We start from the raw sequence: 24,026 nt of genomic DNA, 5'->3' as shown, positions 1-24,026 counted from the left end.
TCTTTTAGAAAAAGGGTTATGATAAATCCCCTGTACATAAATTCTTATGCTGCTGCTTGAATATTTTCTTAAAATAAATTCCCTGAAGCATTAATCAACCAAAAGTAAATATTTTAAAAATACTGAAACAAATGTGGATTAACTTCCAGAAATGTTCCAATGATGTTCCCATCAACAGCACTTATTGCTCCAGATTCTTGCCAACACTGGGGACTAGTAAGTTTCCAAATCTTTGCCAATCTGATAGGCAAAAATTAAAATAAATGTTATCTCCCTTTCAACTGACAGCTCATATCTTTTGCCTTGGGATGGTCATCTTTTTCTTAGAGATTTGTAAAAATAATTATCTACATTAAAGAAATTGTCATGTATTTTACAAATATTTCCCAATTTTTTGTTTGTCTTTGGACATGGTTTGTATTTTGTCATAGTTTTGGTATTTTTAACCATATTGAAGTTAATTCTTTTCCCACATAAAACAATTTCTGGTGACTACTCACAACTTCTAATAGTGATGGCTAATTCATAGGCCTGTTGATTGGAAACACTTGGAAATCTCAAGATTGAGGTTTTTGTGTGGTGAAACACTAATACCAACTTGTAGATCTCTGTTGAATTCCTGGCAGGGCAAATGGGAAACCCTCAGGAGCACGCAAGAGGAAGAGTAGGTGATCTGAAAGTCTGTTCCTTCACGAGGGGAAGGAGTGGTTTCTGCTGGGTGAAAAATGCGAGCCAAGTGATTTAAAGAAAAGGAGTGGAAAAGAGGTAACAACCAGTTTGGCTAAGAGAGGTCTGGAGAGGAAGATTGGGTGGAAAGAGGGAAAGAGATGTGGTGGCAGTGGTAAGGAGTGGAAATTTGGGGAAAGAGAAAGAGGTTTAAAGATAATTTTTAGGAAGTTTGTCAGTATGATAGCCAGTTTTCACAAAACCTGTGGCAACAAAAACCACATTACTCATCATACTTTGAAACTGGACTTGGACATATTCTTGGTTCAAGGCAGGGGTTGGTAAATGCAGTGCCAGCCCAAGGCACCCACCTATATTTAAGCTCCCCATTGTGGTCACACTAAGGGTGATGCCCCAGCATTCAAACCATTGAAAACAATTAATCTAAGGCACTCACGGCGGCTACTCCCTTACCAGTGCTCTATTCAGGAATTGTGCCAATGAGATGCCAGGAAAGACTTCACTGGAGAAAAGCAAAGAAGAGTCTCTCCTGATCAAAGAGGACATGGAAGCCTGTTACCTCAGGTTGTGTGGCCTTGAGGGGAACTTGCCGTAAGAAGCTGAATGGGTGGGTAGTAGAGAGAAAGACAGAAAGAAGCTGGGTCCTTAAAAACATCAACAAACCACCGAATGCACCTTTCCTGAAAGTCTGCCTACTTCTGCCCTCCCTGTCATGGGAAATAATAAACATCTTAACTCTTTATTCCTGTGGAAGTCAGACTTTCTCTTATTTGCAACTAAAAACATTCTAAGTGACACATAGAGTGGAGTTTGAACAAGTTGGAACCCTGGCAAATGTACTGAATTCCTAAACATAGCAGTCTGGACTTGCTCAGTCCGAATGTTTAGATTGTATCTTTTTTCAAGAGCCATTCTGAGTGGTTCCTGGAATATGCTGCGTTTTCTCCCACCTCAGGGTCTTTGCACATGCTGTTCCGTCTTTCTGGAACATTTCCTCCCTCTGCTCTTGTGACCCTGACTCTGGCTCGACTTTAGTTCTCTATTAGACATTGAGGGCTCCAGAAAGATTTCCCTGGCCCCACAGGTCTGAGTGGGTGTTCCTCCGTGTGCCCCCACAGAGCTGTGTGCTTTCCTGGGTACAGCTTCTGTCAACTTGTAGTGACTTTCCTATAGCTCCCCGTGCAGCCAGGGACATATCTGCTTTGGTCACCATTATCTCTGCAGGGCCTGGCATATTGCCATATCATGTTTTCAACATTTGCCAGATGAATGAATCAAAGACACATTCATTCTTTCTACTTGGGCTTTAGAAAGATTTTGCCTTTCGCAAGAAAGCTGCAATTTGCTACAAACATAGATCCGTATTTAACTTTTTCTTTAAAATGCAGGTTCTTCTTGAACAGAAAAAGAATGTTAGGTAGGAAATAAAGAAATCTGAAAAAAGACTGGACAGGATTTCAGTGAATAAAAAAAAGGGGGGGGGCAGGCTCTTTCTGTGGTCTGTGCTTACTGTGCAGATATAGTTGAGATATAATTAACATATCATAAAATTCACCCTTTTAAAGTATGTATGTAATTCAGTGTTTTCTAGTATTCACAAGGTTGTGCAGCCACTGCCACTGTTTATTAGTTGATAAACATCTTGGGTGTTTTTACTTTGGGTTATGACGAATGATGTTGCTATGCATGTCAGTGTGTCAGTTTTTGTGCGCACCTGTGTTTTCAATCGTCAGAGCTCTGTACCTCAGAGTGAAATTGCTGGGTCACAGGGTGACTCTTTGTATAACTATTTGAGGAGCTGCCAAACTGATTTCCTAAGTGGCTGCACCATTTTACCTTCCCACCAGCAGTGTACCAGGGTTCCAATTTCTCCTCATCCTAGTGAAGATCCATTTGAATAAATTTATTTTAGGCAAACAGAATGCGGACTTGGAGAAAAAGGAATGATATACTTTCTACCCATGTGGTTGATGCGTACGAATCAAATGGTGGGTAATAACCTCACCAATCTGCCATTTCACTTCTAAGAGCTCATGAAGACAAAGCAAAAAAAAAGAAAATGATCCACTTAGGAATAATGATTGATGTAACCAAAGTTGTCTGTTTAAAAAAAAAAAAAAAGCAAAAACAAAAAAGCATACATTTTGAGTAAAGAGTCTGAAGTAAATTTGAACTTGAAAGCTATGCAGCAGTGGTCTCCGCTTAAGCCTAAACCATCCCCTGTTGGGGTTTAGATGTATCTGGGCCTGTTTGGTCGACTGAGCTGCCAGAAACTGATCTGCAAGAGGGACCAAGGAACTCAGGAGAGAGAATTCATGTAACAGAAAAGCTTATTAAGTCTTCTTGTGGGAGGCATGGCTCTAAACACACAGGACTCCCCAAACTCTAGTCTTCCCTCCATGTACCCAGAATGGAGTCCTAGGTGAGAAAGTCCTGCGCATAAAATCTGAAAGCACTGTTTCTGTGCTTTGCCTGTTTTATCCACCTGCCTCCCCACCCCCAAAATCCTCTGCTGAAATCATAATGCCTCATGTGATGGTATTAGGAGGTAGGGCCTTTGGGATGTGCTTACTGTTGTCAGGGTAGAGCCCCCTTAAATGGGATTAGTGCTATTATAAAAGAAACCCCACAGAGTCCCCTAGCCCCTTCTTCCCCCAGCTCACAGTGGGAAGGCAGCAGCCTACAACCTAGAAGAGGGCCTTTACTAGAACCCAACCATGATATGTTCTTGGACTTCCAGCCTATGGTATTTCTGTTATAACAGCCCAAAGAGACCAAGACAATTGTTCTTGATAAAAGCTCTAAGGCAAGGAATGAAAGGTAATACTGTCTCAGTAATCTGCTCACATAGGTAGGTTACACAAAAGGGAGAGAGACTTCATGACCTCCAGAATATTCACCTCTGTATTGATACACAGCAGCCCCCTATGTCCCAGGGGTGGTGAGGGTGGAAATGGGCTTGTAGGGGGGTGGTTGGCTGGTGACATTGGAGGCTGCTGTGAGACAACTTCACACAATTGTATGGGTACTGAAGATGGGAGGAGTCGACATCACTGAAGAGCAGGGCAGGAGAAGAGAGTGGTGGTAGCTCGTGAACTTTCTGGTGGGCTCATAGGCTCTCTGGAGATTCCCAGAAGGGGCAAGTTGGGGACTAGAGCTGAGGAAAGATCATGACCTGTGCGGATCATCACTATCTGTATGTTGAGAGCGTAGAGCATTTTGTCTAGGAAAACAGAGTCTAAGTACTAACGAAATAAAATTAAAAAATAACTAGGTAGCTCAGAAATGAGCCAAACGATTTAGAAACAAATGACTAAAAACCACATTGTTCTTTTGGGACGACTGGTAGTCGTATAAATTTTTTTCCACTTCAAAAGTCTTTGCTATTGTGATAGCTGATGTAATAACCCCGTGTAATGGCCTTTCCTGTTAAAGGTTACTGTGTTGTTCTCACATTTGGGAACTTTCCATTGCTTCAGAGGTGAACTTTCCCACAGTTTTCTATCCCATGACATTTGAGGTTATAGATGAAAAGTAATTAGTCGTCGATGGCAGGAAAAGTAAGCAGCCAATACAATGTGTAATGATAAAAAAAAAAAAATGAAGCAAGCTCAGTGGATCCAAGATGTTGATTTAACATAAAGCCAACACAACAGAACCTGTGAGGGCGGCCATGCCATGGGGTTCTTGCATCTCATGAGGGAGCTGAAGGATGGGTCCACACATGCTACATTTTCAGCCTCATGGAAACGGAACCATGTGATCACACCTCTGTTTTTCTAGTAGGGTGAAACACATTAAGTTCAGGCCAATGCCTGTTTTTGTAGATATCATGAGTTATCATTAGACTCTTTTTCTGTCAAAGAATACTTTCCAGACTTCCAAGAAAGAAATACAACAGATCCCATCCATTCTTGGTATGTGTCGAAGCATTAAGACAGCTCAGGGAATGGTGGGGAGGTGTTTGTAAAACATGTTACAAATCTAATCCTTCATTTCAGCTCAGGTTATGATCTCTGGGTGGTGAGATCTAGCCCCGAGTGAGACTCCCCGCTCAGTGTGGAGTGTGTTTAAGATTCTCTCTCTCCCTCTCCTGCTGCTCCTCCCCCAGGTCACACTTGCTCTCTCTCTCGAAATAAATAAACAAAATCTTAAAAAAATATAAACACCTTAGAAGGCATGGTCAAAGAAGACACCATCTTCCCTCTGTGTATGGAAAAGATGGATCAAAGCAATGGTTTTAAACCATGGATTCAGTGGGGGCATTAACCACCCTGAAATTATCCTGGAGTGACTGGGGAAGGGCCACATAAGTCCACAGCTCTCACAAAAATCAGATTGCCTGAGTTTTTATCTCTTTTGTTTGTTGGCTCTTGCCAGATATTTATATTTGAACATAGGGATTTGTTGCTCAAAGGAGGAGGAGAGAGAGAGAGAGCATGAGAGAGCGAAAGAGAAAGAGATTGAGAGTGAAAACCACTGGGGTTTGCTTAACTTCACTTGTGCAAATGTTATGATTTCTCAGGAGGAGCCTTCTCCTGGCTGAATCCTGCGTGTTAATCACAGTTGTAGCAAACTCTGTTGCTGTTTTCCTTGCTCACACCGGGAAATCATCTACTCCTGGCTCCCAACAGATGGTCTTGGCAGAGCTTGTCATGCTGCTTTGTTACTGAGCTGCACGGTGGAAACGCAGAGCCCTTGGCTGGGTCTGTCCCACCAGCCCCTGGCTGACCTCTCGTGCTGTACACCTCCACATAGGGGAAGAAAACTCACGAGCCTCGGGTAGGCGATGGCTGAACCGCTGGTCCTGTCCAGAACTTGCTCAGGACAGCTGAGATTAAAAGAGAATCAAGGAGAAGTCAGCCATTCCTTGAAGGGCCATAAAACTTATGGAAATATCAGAAGATGACACAGTCAGGGGGAAGGCTTGGATGCTTGGCCACTTTAGCACTTAGCTCCTGGCCCTTTGGAAACAGCATGTCAAACAAAGTGGACACTGCTGAGTCCAAAAGCAGCTTTGATATTTGCTGAGGTTTTTGGATTGTTTGTTTGTCTGTTTGACATCTTTATACACAGGCACTTTAAGACACTGTAGAGAGTCTTCCAGTGTTTTCCATACATCATGATGGCATAAAACCAGGGAAGGAACAGAGACAGTCAGAAAGAATTACAAACAGAGAATAGAAGAAAAATACGCAAAAAAAGCTAGGGTGAAATCTGTGAGCATAATCAGTAAGTTAATCTGGCAATGTAAAATTGACCCAGTTAAGAGCAAAGAGAACCAGTTAGGTCCCTGCCTCCTATGAGTCTCCCCCCAACCCCCACCACCACCTCAGACGGGCTTTGGGCTCCTCAGGCCACAGGCAGACATGTCCGTTCCTGCTGGCTTCAATCCTGTCTGGCCTCTGGAACAATGGCCAAGCACTTGATCATTCAGCATTTCCCAATCCTGCGCCTCCAAAGGCCACACGTGGCACTATTGGGAGTTCTTTGCCTGTTAGCAGGCCTGGAATTTGCCTGCTGCACCCACATCTGGTCCCCAGATGGTGGGGCTGACCCAAGGCTTCCAGGTGTTCACCAAGTTGCAGGTTCCTTACGTTTGTGGCCAGTTTGCCCACTGAGTATTTTGCCTGTTTTTTTCACAGGGACTAGAATCTGGTGGAGAAGCAGTCAGGAGCTGCTGTGCCTCTCCTGGCTCCTGCCAGCCTGCTCATCTGTCTTTTCTCCTCTATGGCCCATTCACCCCACACAAGCTACACTCAAGTTCTATGCTGGTTATTTTGAAAAATTTCCACCCTACAGCAAAGCTGAGAAAAGAGTGCAATGGATAGCTGTATAGTCCTCGCTTAGATTTACTAATTGTTAGCAGGTTACCACATTTGCTTTTCTTTCTAGCTCTTTCTACACACACACACACCCACCCACACACACTACCATCATTGTCCCAATAATGTTCTTTGTGGCTATATATTCTTTAAAATTCAGAATCCAATCAAGGATCATGCATCTTTAGTTTTCTTTGATCTAAAACAGCTCCCCTGCCTTTCAAATCATCTCTTTTTTTTTTTTTTTTAAGATTTTATTTATTTATTTGAGAGACAGAGAGATCACAAGTAGGCACAGAGGCAGGCAGAGAAAGAGAGGGAAGCAGGCTCCCTGCCAAGCAGAGAACCCGATGCGGGGCTTGATCCCAGGACCCTGAGATCATGACCTGAGCTGAAGGCAGAGGCTTTAACCAACTGAGCCACCCAGGTGCCCCTCAAATCATCTCTTTTGACGCCAGTATTTTTGAAGAGTCCAGGATGACTGTTTTGAGGAATGTCCAGTTTGAATGTCTCATTATCTCCTCCAGCTTAGATGCAGTGGGGCTACAAGGATTTTTTTTTTTTTTTCCTGCCTTTGCCTTGCTGCACACACGGTGTTTTTGGCAGTAATACCCTATAGGTATGACTGCCTCTTAGTTATGGGCTGTGACTTCCCTTACCTTCCCCTGCACATATCACTGCACAGGGACTGTCTCCCCCTACCCCAAACAGAAGGCAGAGCAGAAAGGGTGGCCAAGCAAGGGTGGCTAAGAAATTTGTGCTGGGCTCCCGACGTTGTTGCCATCAGATACTTCTCTGACAGTTCAGTCAGACTGGCGTGGTTCAGAATGGAAAAAGCTGGATGTTCCCTTTTGGATCCCATTTTCAGTAGTCACAGATGAGCTCTCAGATATGCTGGGGTCTTAGAACTCTGTCATAGTCTAATTGTGGCCAGACTGAGAGTGGACCCAAGAGGAAACAAAAGGGGAAGAAATTCCACAGAAGCTGAGAATCTGAGAGGCCTTGTAGGCCTAAAGGCTCTGGTGTATAACCTTCGGTATGTGGACAGAGCTTCTGGACTCAAGCAGAATCAGCAGGCAAAGGGACTGTTGTGCTGAGCTTCAGACAGAGACAGGAAAACCCAGGAGGAGTCAAGACTGGATGTCTGGTTGAGCACAGGGACTTGGCAGGTATCCACGCTCTGCGTTAGCAAGGAAGCCAAGTTCCTCCTTGGAAAGGCAGCATGGGTACTGTGAGTTCAAAAGTCAAAGTCCCAATCCAGAACCTAAAAAACCCCAAATCCTGAACCCTCATCGGTTGGAGGGAGAGCCTTTCTGTTTTGATCAAGCACTATGCTTGGTGGACAAGAGGCACCCATTCCTTGCTGTTGAATAAATATAATTTCTAAAGAAACAGGGTCAGATTTAGTATTCAAGAATTTAGGGGCACCTGGGTGTCTCAGTGGATTGAAGCCTCTGCTTTCGGCTCAGGTCATGGTCCCAGGGTCCTGGGATCGAGCCCCGCATCGGGCTCTCTGTTCGGCGGGGAGCCTGCTTCCTTCTCTCTCTCTCTCTCTGCCTGCCTCTCTGCCTGCTTGTGATCTCTCTGTCAAATAAATAAATAAAATCTTAAAAAAAAAAAAAAGAATTTAAATGGGAGGATCCAAGAGGATCTATAGCATCTGAAGGTATAGATGGGGAGATGGCAGAACATAGCATTTTGGGATACCTAAGTCAAGGAAAATCCAGTTGGAAATTGGGGTTGAAGCATTAAATGTATTATAATTTAAATGTATTAAATGTATTATAATTTGTAAGGCATTAAATGTATTATAATTTGTCCTCAATCCACCTAACTCTGGACTTTGCTCTTATGATAAGCTCATTGGTGTCCTAGTCTTCCATATGCAGAGATCCCTTATCCAGCCCCTGCATAGTCATAAATGTGCCTGCCCCTTCAGGGACACATTCTGCTTCCACGAAGCTGGGAACGGGGCCATGAGGTTGATGATTTTTCCTTCCCTGCCTTGCTGCATGTGGCGGAAACAGAGGGTAGGATGTGGACACACTCATGTAATATCCAGCCATAAAGTGGCATCCAAAGCTCACTCTCTAAGATGGTAAAAGCTGGGAGGAAAGTCCAGAAGTAGGAATGAAGAAATGCTGTGGAACGAAAGCTCAGGAAGCTCCTAATAAAACAGCAAAAACATAAAGTTTTGGCACTTTAAGACAAGCAGGGTAGCGAGGAGTCAGTGATAGAGCATTCAGCATCTGGAGTGCTAGAAGCTTCCAGCAAGATCTGCTAGACTGATAAAAGTGGCTCTGGAAGATCTCTTCATGGATACAGGCACTGCACAGGGGTAAAAAAAAAGCCTTGTCAGGTGATTCGGAAGAAAAGTATTTTTAAGTTGAGAGGAGTGCAATTGTATTACCATCCCCACATTTAGAGATGAATAAAAAAGGCACAAAGAAAGGAAGTGGGCTGTTCCGGGGCCTCCCATAACTACAGTCCAGCTCAGCTTCCTTATATAGGTTTCTTTTTACACACATGCTCTTAGTTTAGGTTTCTAAAACTGATGGGTTTTATTTGCAGGTTAAGCAAAACCTAATTTTTCTAAATACTCACTGAAGACAATGCTGGCACGATCCTAATTTGTGTTATGACCACGCCGAGTACACCCTCCATCCTATCTTCCTGTCTGAGTCCCTTAAAGAAGGTGGGTGACCTCTTCATCTCCGCAAACTTCCCCAAATTTCTTCCTTTCTCTCCTTTCCTCTCCTTTCTCCCCTCCCCTTTCCTCCTTTCTTTCTGTCTTGTCCTTCCTTTCTCTCTTTCTCTCTCTTCCTTCTTTCCTTTCTCTCTCTCCCTCTCACTCTCCCTCCCTCCCTCTCTCTCTTTCTTTCTTTCTCTCTCTCTCTCTGTCCCTCACTCCCTCTCTCTTTCTTTCTCTTCTTCTTCTTCTTCTTCTTTTTTTTTTTTTTTTTGCCAGCGTGTCAGTACAGCTGAGCCCTCCTGATCCCTTTTGGCTGCACAGACCCAGTTCCAGTTGTGTCCTCCTTTTACTGGGGAACTGATGTCAGCCTGGCTGGATTATAGCCCAGCAACCGTTCTGTTGCTAATGAATTGGCAGGGAGAACAAAACACTGCAGCTCTCCTGGAACTATTTTGTCATCTATGGTTGGAGCACATAAGACCTTGGAATTTGGAAAAGAACAAATGCCATTGAGTCTGCTTGTTTGCCTTAGGATGTCAGGACCCCCAGTTCACCACACCCTGAGTGTTGATATGATTACAGAATTCATGCAACTGACAAAGGTTAAAGAAAACTCCACCCTTGCAGCACTTCCCCACTCATTTCCCGCCCTCCTGGCAGTCTTAGGTCAGGAAAGTTCTTATATTTATAGTCCTGTGAATGAGGGGCTGGGCGTGGCATGGGGGGGTGGCGGCGTAGAGGGTGCAGTCTTGGCAGCATCATAAGGGCTGAGTGACTTGGAAAGCTGGGATTGAAAGAGCCGGTAAGAGTATTGAGAACAACATTCTCCTGCAGAGAAACAAGCCAGAGAGGCTGCCTGGTGCTACGGGTTGAATTGTATCTTCCCAAAATTCACACCCAGGACCTTGGAATGTTACCTTATTTGGAGATAGGGTCTTTACAGAGGTATAAGTTAAAATGAGGTCATTGGGGTGGGTCCTAATCCAATATGATTGGTGTCCTCATAAGAAGAAGACACTTAGACCCACAGTCATGTGTTCAGGGAGAAGGGCATGTGAACAGGAATACAGTCATCTATAAGCCAAGGGGAGAAGTCATGAATAGATCCTTCCCTCATGGCCTCAGAAGGAAATAATCCTGCTGACACTTTGATTTCAGGCTTCTAGCTTCCAGAACTATGAGACAATAAATTTCTGTTGTTTAACCCACCCAGTTTATGTTGTTTTGTTACAGCAGCCCTGGCAAACTATCACACCTGGAATCTTTGTTCTAGAATGGTCATGCCAGTTAGGTTTCCTGATTCTCCTGCCCAAAGTTCCTTGGGTCACATTTCTCCCTAGCCTGGAGATATACTATAAAATTACCATTTACAGAAAACAAGAGTACTCAAGAAAGATAGTTTGTCTAAGAATTTCAAGAACAACATCTCTGATCTTTCATGCTGGGATCTGTGTGTTTTAATAGAGGCAAGAAGACGCTCCCTACTACTCCCATCCTATTCAGTTTTAAAAGCTGCCCCCATTTAATTCATTTCTCCAGAGTCCCTAGAAATGGTCATTTCCTTTCATACAATTGTTTCAATTTTCAGTACTTGTCTCAATCTCTTTGAAAAATTACCCACCTTTTTTTTATAAGAACATCCTTAGTTTAGCCACTCTCCTCTTATCTCCAAAGTTGTGTTCCTTACTTTTCATTAATGGTACCTTTGGTTTCTATCAATTTAAAATTAATAATGGGCTTGAATTTAATTTTTATGCAGGTAACACATGGCGCTTTGTTACTGGAGGAACTTTTTTTGAAGGATGGAGTGATACAAATAATTTGTAATAACTTCTCCCAATAGGGTGAAATTCTGACCTCAAAGAGTTAAAACAGTATCATCAACAACAAATGTAGCCTTTACTACTGAGGCAGGTTCTTTTCTAAAGTGATGTCCCCCTAAAGGGGGTATTAGGAGACTGGGGATTGACTCAATACATGGGAAGGCTCTGTTCTCCCTTACATCTAGGTGCTGAGGGAGAGGCAGTGATAGTGAAGCATTTGGACCATCTGGGGAAAGCTTAGGGACATCCCAGAGAAATCCTGGCAGACAGGTGAAAAGCGCAAGGACAACCATTGGGCATGAGGGATTAGCCAGTTGGCTCCAGAAAAATGTTCTGTGAGAAATCTGTACCTCTGCTACCACCCCAAAATTCATTAGTTGGACTGGCCTGTGATGTCAGGGACTAGTCATTACACTGGTTTCGCAATATGGCTAGTTTGTATAAATGCCTGCATCACAGAAAAGGTATATCCATTTGGGTTTGTGATCAGTAGCTCTCAGAGTTTAGGTTTTCATGAACCATCCCCCTCCCTGCACTAAAAGAGGGGCACTGGAAAATGGTTGGCGCTTTTAATTCTGCCAAAGGAAAATATTATACAAAAAATAGTATCTTCCATGAAAATCAGTTTCATATAAATATGAATATTTTAACAATTTTTTAACTTGAGAAGACAAAACCTAAGAACAATGACAGTCCTTCCCTTAAACAACATTTGGCAATCCTGAGTGACATTTTTAAAAAAATGATATATTTATATATATTTTTTCAAATGGAGAAATCACAACATAATATTTTATTTACCACTGCTGCTTCTGGTAATGTTGCTGGTGCTTGAGCCCTGGGGAGTTCTCTGAGCAAGCCCAGTGTCCTCCCACTTCAGGCTTGATGGTAGGTTTGACAGGGATTACCTGCCCTGAAATTCACCCCTTCCACTTTGTAGCTCCCTGCTTTGTGTAAAAACAGATATCCTTCCCAGAAGTCTTTGCATCTCCAGAGTGAAGAACTAAAAGTTGTTATTACTTAATAGTAGCTCCTAAAACTGCTTTGTTAGCTAGTATCAGTTTTCAAAAGTATATGTCATACCCCTCTACAAAGGTGATGTCCCCTCCTGTCTCAGGTTGGTCATCCCAGAAGCAGGTTCTGAGATAAGGATTGGAGTTCAACTAGGTTACCTGGAAGGGGATCTTGCTAGGGGGAATGGGGATGTGAGACAGGGAAGAACAGGCCTCTCATAAAGAGGAAGAATGCATGAGCCCACTATCACTGGAGCAGCTGGGAGACATCCAAGGAAACTGCAAAGAGTACCCCTTAGAGTCTTATACCACAATTCCCAGGTTGAGTTCTGCTTCTAAAGGCATTGCCCAGCACTTGGCTCCAGCCCTGTGCATAAGCCCCATGAGCTCCATCAGCCACAGTAAGTCTTCAGGCAGAGTCACAGAAGCCTCCTGTTTTTATAATAACAAGGAGGGCTAGAGGATGTGGGTGGGCACCAAAGGCATCTGCTGTACCCCCCTCAAGTCTTGATATGAAATCGTATCACTGACCCTGCCTGTCAATATAGAAATTAGGAAGACCTATGACATACCTCAGCCACTGAAGGAAAGAGGAAGGGTCTTCTTCCCTCAAAAAGCCACATCTTCTTTTTCCATGGGCAGCCAATAGTCTTCATCTCTCGCTTGTGGGCAAGGCTGCTGATAGATGTGATGGCATGAAAATTTTTATACTTAAGACTCAAATCTCCCACTACTACCATGGGACTTAAACTAATAATGACCCAGAGACAGTAAATTGACTCCAACAGTGTATCAGATGGTAGTGGCTTCCCAGAGCACTCTATTGAGAATTCTGAAGCTTGGGAGAAGCAGCATATTTAATATGGATTAGGACAGCTAGGTTCCAATTCCTAATGGTGGGGGGGAAAATCGCTGGAAAACTTCAAAACTCCAAACCTAATGAAGTGGAGAAAAATGTTTTCAAGAGTCTTTCAGGAACGTACTATATGTGTATATATGTGATTGTAAGGAATATTTTTATAAGAGCCTCGGAGGCTGTGTGTGAGGGACAAAAAGCCTGCATGCTCTATACACATTTTGGGTGTATCTGTTGGGTGGTGCTGGGGGTGTGGGCAGGCTAGGTTCTTTTGTTGACATGGAAGGGGAAAAAATCACTGAAGGCAAAATTGTACTTATAGTTCTCTTAAATGGCTGAAGTTCCTAGTATGTGGGCCCTCAGAAAGTAATAAGCCTGTGTAGTTAAATCCCAAATGCATATGTGATGCAACTCTGCTGTAACAACACATGGCCCCTAACTAGCCTTCAGAAATGGCCCCAAGGGGCAGGTCCGGTAGGCCGCAGGACTTTCATTTGGCTGGGTGAACTGTCTAGGATGGCAGTCGCCTTCAGCTGCTGTCCTTACTCTTCACATGACTAGTGCTCTGCTCCTCTTCTCACATTAAATATTGACAAAATAAATAAGTTAGTCCTCAACCTCACATAGTATGTGAGAGCACATTTCACATAAATTAATGAGCTAAATGTAAAAGACCAAAATTATTTTTTCTCCAGACCAAAATTATTTTAAAAACTGAAGCTAAAAATTTGGTAACATCCCGTGCTGGCAAAGATGTGCATGCAGGGGTACAATTTCATAGCTATTTCTATTAAAATTTTGATGGGGTGCCTGGGCGGCTCAGGCAATTGAGTGACAGACTCTTGATTTCGCCTCTGCTCATGATCTCCTGGTCATGAGATCCAGCCCTTCGTGGAGTCCCATGTGGGGCTCTGCACTGTTACAGAATCTGCTTGTCCTTCTCCTTCTGCCCCTTCCTCCACTGCTGCCTGTTCATGCATGCACAGGTGGTCTCTCTCAAATAAATAAATAAATAAATAAATAAGATTAAAAAAAAAAATTTACTTCATTTCTTGCTATCTATCTTATAAAAATACTCATTCATTGAGCTAAGATACCTATACAAGATTATTCATTGCACCATTTTTAGTAGAGAAAAATTGGAAATAAAATATTCTTCAGAGAAAAAATATTCCTCAAAGAAAAATTGCTAGAAATTAAGGTACATCCTAATAAACAGTTACACAGTTTTTAAAAAGAATAAGTTGGATCGGGAGGGTGACAAACCATAAGTGACTCTTAATCTCACAAAACAAACTGAGGGTTGCTGGAGGGAGTAGGGTCGGGAAAGGGGGATGGGGTTATGGACATTGGGAAGGGTATGTGCTATGGTGAGTGCTGTGAAGTGTGTAAACCTGGCAATTCACAGACCTGTACCCCTGGGGATAAAAATACATTTTACGTTTATAAAAAAATTTTTTAAAATTAAAAAAAAAAGAATAAGTTTATATATATATTGACGTGGAAATAGCTCTAAGATTTACTACAACTCATTTGAATTTAATTTCTTCATCTGTAAGATAGGAAGATTGAACTAAAAAATCTCTAAGATTCCTGGGCACCTGGAGGCTTAGTGGGGTAAGCCTTTGCATTTGCCCCAGGTCGTGATTTCAGGGTCTTGGGATCCAGCTCACTGGGCCCTCTGCTCATCAGGGAGCCTGCTTCCCCATCTCTCTCTGCCTGCCTCTCTGCCTACTTGTGACCTTTTTCTCTGTCAAATAGATACAATCTTTTAAAAAAAAATAAAAAATCTCTAAGATTTCTTCAAATTTCATTCTAAAAAAAGGAAGTATGTCATATAGTTCAAGAATTTTGTGGTCTTAAAAAAATAGAAGTATCCCTTTTTCATTTTGGTCCCTTGGGAAAATCTGAAATTCATAAAACCAATAACTCCCTCTCTACATTTTCTCCTTTTTCAAGGTTAAATCTACTTTATTTCTCAATCCAGAGGATCAAAAGATCTTGGAACCTAAAAGTAAATAAGGAAACTCTGAAGATAAATTCTTAGTTTTACTAAGAAAAACAAAACAAAACAAAAAAACCCAGAATGCGTGGGTTATATAGGTTTCAAAGACAATAGATTGCAGAATTAAACGAATCTCTCTCTAAGTCCTCCATACAATATGGGTGTACACTATCAGCAATGATCTGCTCAGCCAGAAAAGGGCTGTATTTGTATCGGGGAGAAGAGACTTAAGAGTTCTTCATGATGAAGGACTGAGATGTCCTGGTTCTAATTAGAGAGGATTCCAAATTACATGAGTCAAAAAGGCAATCTCCTAGGAACTGATAAAATGTAAAGGATTTCGTTTTAAACAAATAGGAAAGATAACCTACGGAAGCAGAAGTCTCATCTCCATTTTGACTATTTCCATAACCACGTGAGAACCCAGAGTTTCTTTGTTGCACAAGTAAAAAATTTGCTTAACTTTTCTGGGCCCTCAGCTTCCCCATATGGAAAACAGGTATGGAACTTTTGACTCATCTTTCAGGGTCACTTTTGAAGAAGGGTGAATATTAGAAAAAACTTCTGGAAACAGAAGAGAACACATCAATCACTGAGGGAAAACCAGGACATAGAGCATAACAATAATTTATCCACTGGCTAAGGAACTCCTGGATCCAATACAGACTATCATTTTGGTTCTTATTTACAGCCCGAGAGGCTTCTGAAGCTCATTAGAGTCTGGAATTACTTCATACGCTGGGCTGGAAATTTCAAAGGAAAATTTCAAGAAATTTTAAAGGAAACTTCCAGATACACTAGCTGGTTTGCTCTTCACTAAATGTTAACTGCAGCATTTCCTCTTTAAAATCAGGCTGAATTTTGCGCTGGCAGAGCCAAATTCTGCCTCTCTCTGGGCAACTCTTGTTGTTGTCAATGCAGCTCTGTGTGTAGACAGGAGAGGAGAATATGGCCCATTGTCCTACCAGATGCAAATTATGGTCCTGATTCAACAAAAAACATCTGTCTTCCATGCAGGGAAAATAAGAAGAGTCTCTGAAGCCAGACTGATCTTTTGTGACATGGCATCCTGGCTCCCGCAGAAATTCACATTGTGGTTTGTGATTAGCAAGGAAAAAAGAGAAAGAGAAAAGAAAAAAAAAAGTATTCCGAAATTGAATGATTTATAATTATTCTGTTTTGAGGCCATGTTAATATTTACTCAGAGAGAATAAACTGATAGTTTTCTGAAGGACAAAAGATTTTAAAGAAGAAATTTTTATTTATATATTGCTATACATGAAAGTTAAGGCTTCATTCTATCATTCTCTCTGGACCTCCAATAAAAAGGGGTATTCATAATACATCTGATCTTTTTTTTTTTTTAATATTCTATTTATTTATTTGAGAGAGAGACAGTGAGAGAGAGCATGAGCGAGAAGGTCAGAGGGAGAAGCAGACTCCCTGAGGAGCTGGGAGCCCAATGCGGGACTTGATCCCGGGACTCCAGGACCACGGCGCGAGCCGAAGGCAGTCAGTCGCTCAACCAACTGAGCCACCCAAGTGCTCCTATCTGATCTTATTATTATCTGTAGTCAATGATGACTGTTTTGTTGAAGGTATGGATGACTGAAATAAAGGGTTAGGGGATTACATGTAGATCATACCCTTCAAATCATAAAATATATTTGCTCTCTACTCATGTATAATAGAATCTTTTTAAAAATTTAATTTAATTTAAAATTTTTTTAGATATTTATTTATTTATTTATTTGACAGACAGAGATCACAAGTAGGCAGAGTGGCAGCCAGAGAGAGAGAGGAAGGGAAGCAGGCTTCCTGGTGAGCAGAGAGCCAGATGGCAGCCAGAGGCAGAGGCTTTAACCCACTGAGCCACCCAGGCACCCCTAGAATCTTCTTTTTAAAAGATTTCTTTTTCTTTCTTTTTTTTTTTTTACGATTTTATTTATTTGTATATTTGAGAGAGAGAGGAGAGCAAGCAAGCACAAGCAAGGAGGAGGCACAGAGAGAGAGGGACAAGCAGACTCTCTCACTGGTGCCCAATATAGGGCTCGCTTCCAGCACTCTGGGATCAGGGCCTGTGCTGAAGGCAGACACTCAACTGACTCAGCCACCCAGGGGCCCCAGATTTATTTGTTTATCTTGGAGAGGAAGAGAGATTGAGAGAGAAAGGAGGCCTAAAGCGAGGCTCCAGAGGGTCTCAATCCCAGGACCCTGAGATCACAACCTGAGCTGAAACCTAGAGTCCAATGTTAACCAACTGAGCCACCCAGGTGCCTCTAATAGAATATCTTAATATTAATCTATTAGAGAGCTGTCTGACTGACTTGGTCAGTGGAGCATGCAATTCTTGATCTTGGGATTCTGAGTTGAAGCCCCACGTTGAGGGTAGACATTACTTTAAAAAAGATCTTTAAAAAATCTTTAAAAAATATTAATCTATTAGAGTTTTCAACTTTTTGTGCTCCTACCCTCCTCTCTTCAGGTGAAGAGAGCTGTGAGTAACGATAGGCAATTTCCACACAGTTGAGGAGTGCTGGGGAACGTAGTTTGGCTGTTCTGGGTGCAGTACTGAGCCGAGTAAAGTAGGTCAGGGTTGAGAACCACTGGAACCCCTCCAAAACTTAACTTGTTCTCTGAGAGAATCCTCTAGAGTTAACTTGATAAACTAAAATGATTCCTGCAGCAGACTAAATCTGATTAACCACAGAGCATTAATCATATTCTAGCTATCAGGCAAAAAGTCACAGGAAACAAAGGAACCAAGAGAGCTATATAAAAAGGACCTAGAAAAACAACAAAATACACCTTTGCCAAGATTTCAAATCAGGATTCAGAGTAGCAGGATATCTGAGATGATTTAGACTTGCATAATAAACAATTAAAGGAAACCTCAAAATGACTAGTAAATGTGAAAAGAACAATCACTTGTAATCAGAGAGGCTCTGAGTGTCCCATGAGAGAAAGGCCACCTAAACTTGACCTAACACTGCCTTTTAGGCTCATCTAAGGTCAAGGAGGTGCTGAGCCCCATGGACAGGGGTTAGAATTGCTTTGTGAGGGCTCTGTTTCCTGCTGTGCCTTGAGCAATGGCCTGACCAGAGGATCCATTCATGTACCTCAGTCTAAGTCTCAGGACTGCCTGGTCTGTGTAAGCTGTCCCAGTTGGGTCTCATGCGTAAGGGTTCCAGAGATGCTATCCGCTGATTCTGCCATTATATGATATGCTGTTTCTCTAATATGGCACATCCAATCAAGCAGCACCCTTGGATAGTCATAGTTTTAGGGAATTCCCAAAGAAGTCAGAGAAGGAGGAGAGAAAATGATTTGCTACTTGCTGCTGTGATTTGTAAGGTGGTGAGTGACATGGTTAACTGTGTCAACTTATTTAGGACACAATATCCAGATATTTGGTCAAACATATCTGGACATTGTTGTGAAGGTTTCTTTTGTTTTGTTTTTGTTTTTCTTTTTTGATGACATTAATACCTTTGAGTAAAGCAGATCACCCTCCATAATGTGGATGGGCCTCACCCAATACTTGAAGACCTCAAGAAAAAGAATGGCACTCCCTGAGGAAGAGGGAATTCTGCCAGCACATTGCCTTTAGATCCTGAAACTGCAACATCCAGCCTGCTAGCCTCCCCTGCAGACTGTGGTCTTGTTAGTCTCTACAATCATGAGTCAATTCTTAAAATAAATACTATGCACCCCTCCACACCCCATTCTCTTCTATTGGTTCTATTTCTCTGGAGAACCCTGACTGCTATAATGAATAAAGAGCTCAAGTTAACCCTACTTTGGGCTTAGACTGAGGCAAGAACTGGGAAGTAGGGTATCTCCATTACTTTGTATTTGCATTTAGGTATAATCACACTTTTGCCAAAAAAAAAAAAGAAAAATAAAAAATTAAAAATTAATAGTGCCAATTGATTTGTTTGACATAATTAAATACACCAAAATTTTGTGCTTCTATGATACCCAGATGTTTTACCACCCACACTTACTTGAAAACCACTGATCTGATTACATAAGGAAGACAAGGTTGCTTTTGCCAACCCACTGCCATGCTTCTCTTGTCAAGCTATCAAGCCTCTCAGTAGAAGGGGTCCGGCCCAATCCACGAAGTATTTTCAGAAATGTAATCATAGAGTCCTAAAACTAAGCATTTATGTATCACCGTTTAATAAAGTGATTTCAAATACAGTGTTTAAATTCTTCTAAACAACTACGTGAGTTAGGTAACAGAGGTACTATGATAACCTTCCTATTTTGGAAAAGAGAACTGAGGATGACTTTAACTTCTGTATGTCATACAGCTAGTCTGTTCAGTGAGTCCAGGGCAAAGTCAGGATTAGAAACCAGTTCTTTTGTGCCTTGCCTAGTACTTTTTCTTACCACCCAAACATATATTTGGCCAGGTAAGCAAACTCTTTGTCAAATTAAAATGCCAATTTAGTTAGCATCCTAACAAGGAAATTTATTGTCCATGCTGTCAGTGGTTTTTGACAAGGAGATGAGAGGAAAGTGGGGTTAGGACACTGGGAAGCAAGTCCAACCAGTGCTAGGGATAGCCGGAGACCTGGAAGTTCAGGGAGCAACTGGTGAGATATCTCCATTTTTCTACAGAATGAATTCCAAGTCTATCAAGGGGCCCAAGTCTTTTTTTTTTTTTTTTAATTCCTCCTTTTTCCTTTCTCAACTTGGCAAAATAAGTCTAATTCAAATAGACCCTACTCTGGGAAGCAATTCCTAATCACTCAGTCAAAATTAATCACTTTCTCCTGTAAACTCAGTCATACCCTTTATTATAGGACTACTTATATTTTAAGTATGGCTGTCTCTCTAACCAAGTGCTATAGAAGTTAGGGTAGCTTTCTGCCATTATTTTTATCAATCGATAAACACGGAAAGTACTATTGTGTGAAGGTCCAAGGGGTTTTTATTACTATCAAAAGAGATCCTTAAAGTTCGTTTTAAGTGATGAGAAGTTGGTGAAAGATTTTATTTTAAGAAAACACTTTCAGGGGCGCCCAGGTGGCTCAGTGGATTAAAGCCTCTGCCTTCGGCTCAGGATCCCAGGGTCCTGGGATCGAGCCCCGCATCGATCTCAGCAGGGAACCTGCTTCCTCCTCTCTCTGTGCCTGCCTCTCTGCCTACTTGTGATCTGTCAAATAAATAAATAAAATCTTAAAAAAAAAAAACCCACACACTTTCATTGCTGTTTTCATAAAACATGAATACATTTTAACACTTTAGAAAATACAGATAAACAAGACAATAAAAAAATACCCAGTAGTCCTAGCACCTAATGTTCATTTTTTAAAAAAGATTTTATTTATTTTGAAACAACATGGAATCGGGAGGGAGACAAACCATAAGAGACTCTTAATCTCACAAAACAAACTGAGGGTTGCTGGGGGGAGGGGGGTAGGGAGAGGGTGGTGGGGTTATGGACATTGGGGAAGTTATGTGCTATGAAGAAGTGTGTAAACCTGGCGATTCACAGACCTACCCCTGGGGCTAATAATACATTATATGTTAAGAAAAAAATAAAAAATTTTAAATAATTTTATTTATTTAACAGAGAGAGAGAGAGATCACAAGTAGGCAGAGAGGCAGGCAGAGAGAGAAGAGAAAGCAGGCTCTCTCCCGAGCAGAGAGCCGGATGCGGGGCTCGATCCCAAGACCCTGAGAGCATGACCTGAGCTGAAGGCCAAAGCTTAACCCACTGAGCCACCCTGGTGTCCCTAATAGTAATATTTTTATATAAACTCCTAGCCCCTTATATATGTATAAATGGATATTTATATATGTATAAATGTTTTTAATTCTATAGTTAACTGTAATCTCCCTTCACTAATATTTAGAAACCTCTTTTGATGTGACATTTATACATCTGCATCATCATTTGAATAGCTACACAGTATTCTGTTAGATGGCTATTCCATGACTTATCTCCTGCTGTTGGACATTAAGGTTGTTTCTAACTTTTCTAATATAAAGAATAAAGAGATGAACATTTCTGTGTGTGTATGACAACATTTGTCCAATCATTTCATTAGCATATTCCTCTGGAAATGAGTCAAAGGCCCATTTTGAAGCTTTGGTGCCTATTGCCAAATAACTCACAGGAAATCTGCACCCACGCATATGCATGTGTCTGAGTGTCCATTTTCCACATCTTTGTCAGAGTACTATAATTATTATTATTGTTGTTGTTATTTTAGTATTTGTCAAGTAGAAAAGCATTTAAAGTTACTTTTTTTTTTTTTTTTTGGCTAGTAAGATTGAACTTTTTTCTTTAACAGCTTTGAGGGATAATTCATATGCTATAAAATTCAGCCAGTGTACGTATACAACCCAATGATTTTAGAAATTATGTAGTTGTATAACCATTACCACAATCCGCTTTTAGAATATTTCTGTTGAATAAGGGACAGGAGAGGCTAGGTAGGGAGAGACATATAGGGAGTGACAAGGCTAGGGTCATTCAGGGGGCTACCTAAGCAGGCTCACAGAAATCCCAGATGTGGAGAAACTTTACAGACAAGATACTAACCACAGAGAAGGGAACATAACTAATCTATGTTGGGGGCGCTTGGGTGGCTCAGTGGGTTAAGCCGCTGCCTTCGGCTCAGGTCATGATCTCAGGGTCCTGGGATCGAGCCCTGCATCAGACTCTCTGCTCAGCAGGGAGCCTGCTTCCTCCTCTCTCTCTCTGCCTGTCTCTCTGCCTGCTTGTGATCTCTCTCTGTCAAATAAATAAATAAAATCTTTAAAAAACAAAACAAAACAAAACAAAAAAACTAATCTACCTTGTTTATTCTACATATAGATGGGATACATTCATATTTACAAATCCACCTTGTCTTAAATGTTATAGACGAGATATTTACCAAGTTCCCTGGTCAGTTTTCTATAAAAAACTAACCATAAAAGCCATCAGTGGCAACCCATTCAGGACCCCTTTCTCTCTAGAGAGCTTTCCTTTCTGTTCTCACCTTGCCTTAATAAACTTTCACTTGCACTTCACTCTTTTGTCCATGAGATTAATTCTTCAACTCTGTGAGACAAGAACCCTGCAACACTGTCATCCTAGAACTCCCCCCCCCATACCTGTTAATGATTAATCCCTGCTCCTGTGCCCAGGTCCAGACAGCTATCAGTTTGCTTTCTGTTCCTATAAATTTGTCTTTCTAGACATTTCATATACATGGAACCATACAGATGTTGCATTTTGCTTCTGGCTTCTTTCACTCACATTATGTTTCTGAGGTTATCCATTAGCATGGATCACTAGTTTGACCCTGAACTTTTTTTCCTCTTCATGTTTATTCACAGTTTTTCCTCTGAGAATTGTCTGCTGCAAAGGTCCTTGACCTTTTTCTATTGGGGCACTGAATGATTTTACAGACGATGAATATAAACAGTGTCATTAAATACTGGATTCTGGCAGCACTGGGAAGAATGACTCTATGTGCCTTTCCAAAATCTGGGATAATCAGTAAAAGTTTACTGTACTGAAATAGGTTTAATCTTCATACAATAAAGGACTATGAGATGGCATTAAGGAGTAATTTATTTGAATCATTTCAGTTTCCTCTACTTAAGGAGTGTCATAATTTTTTATTATTATTATTATTTTTTTTGACAGAGACACAGTGAGAGAGGGAATGCAAGCAGGGGGAGTGGGAGAGGGATAACAGGCTTCCCACAGAGCAGGGAGCCGGATTCGGGGTTCGATTCCAGAACCCTGGGATCATGACCTGAGCTGAAGGCAGACACTTAACAACTGAGCCAACCAGGCACCCCCAGAGTGTCAAAGATTTCTAATTTATTTTCTAGCAAATGTTCAAGTTAATCCTTAAGAGCTGATTTTACTTTAATGTAGTAGAAACAGATCCTTTTTGGGACAAAGCACTGTAAATAAATAAATGTTGCTCTTGGTAGTGTGTTCTTACATCAAGAGCCCTTAAAACGTTCCTCAGCTATTCTGAAATTCATTAAATAGCTATTGGACAATGAGACAGTATTCTTTGTACTCTTCATCTCTGTAAAAATTAAAAGAAACAATAACAACAATAACAAAACCTACTGCAAGACCCACCCTCAAGTAAAAACTCTAATCTAAAAAATAAAAAAAATCCGATTTTGATCCCAAGTTAACCATTAATGAATTTGTACCCCATGCTACTTTGCTAAATCCTGTTTGACTCTTCCAGAAATAGAAGCTCAGATTTGGTAAAAGTTAGAGTTCTTAAAGGTAGCAGAGGAATGTAGTTTGACATATGTGAGGGCAGAAAACTTTTCATTATATTTCCTTCAACCTCCTAAATGCCCCCACCCTCTCTAGCATTAAAACTAGAGAGACGCTTAAGTCATGGGCTCCTCATTTGCATGGCTGCTTTCCTAATTTTGCATGTATTTCCTTAAAGGGGAACTCCAAATTATATAAGCGTCCAGCCCCACAATCCTGGGTCTGCCCTATAACAAAAGATCTCGCTCACCTGTTCCAAAGGTTGTTTGTAGGTTGCTCTTTAACTTCATGGGTTGAGTGTAGATTTATTTCTGCAAAATTTCTTTTCCATGATTTTTTCTAGACATCCTTTTAAGAAATATGTTATGTAAATAATTAAGTGACAATAGAAATGATATTCCTAGAATCCCATCACCTCATCAGGTCACCCATGTTTATTCTCTCCCTTCCAGTTTTTGTCCACATGTCTATATCGTTTTATGTGATTACCCTAGAATTTTGAGAAATTTTCTTTAAAAAAGTGTTATCTTGATAAACGTGCAACATAAATTTGCATTTATTGCACCTGTCCCGTACTCACCTCTCCAAAAGGTGTATGATATGCCTACATCCCAGCATTCAATGGAGACAGATCAGCAGGAAAAGCTCAATGCCTGGCATTTCAGTCACAACTAGTGAAAATGACCAGCTGTTGGTACAGAGGGCAAAGGAAGCTAAACTGAGGCTCCTGGGTGGCTTAGTTGGTTAAGTGTCTGCCTTTGGCTCAGGTCATGATCCTAGGGTCCTGGAATGGAACCCCACATCGGGCTTCCTGCTCAGTGGGGACTCTGCTTCTCCCTCTCCCTCTTCCCCTGCTGGTGCTCTC

This window comes from Mustela nivalis (genome assembly GCF_964662115.1).
Source record: "Mustela nivalis genome assembly, chromosome: 3".
In the NCBI taxonomy this organism is placed as follows: domain Eukaryota; kingdom Metazoa; phylum Chordata; class Mammalia; order Carnivora; family Mustelidae; genus Mustela; species Mustela nivalis.
The sequence above is the reverse complement of the archived record's forward strand: the minus strand, read 5'-3'. Positions refer to the sequence as shown.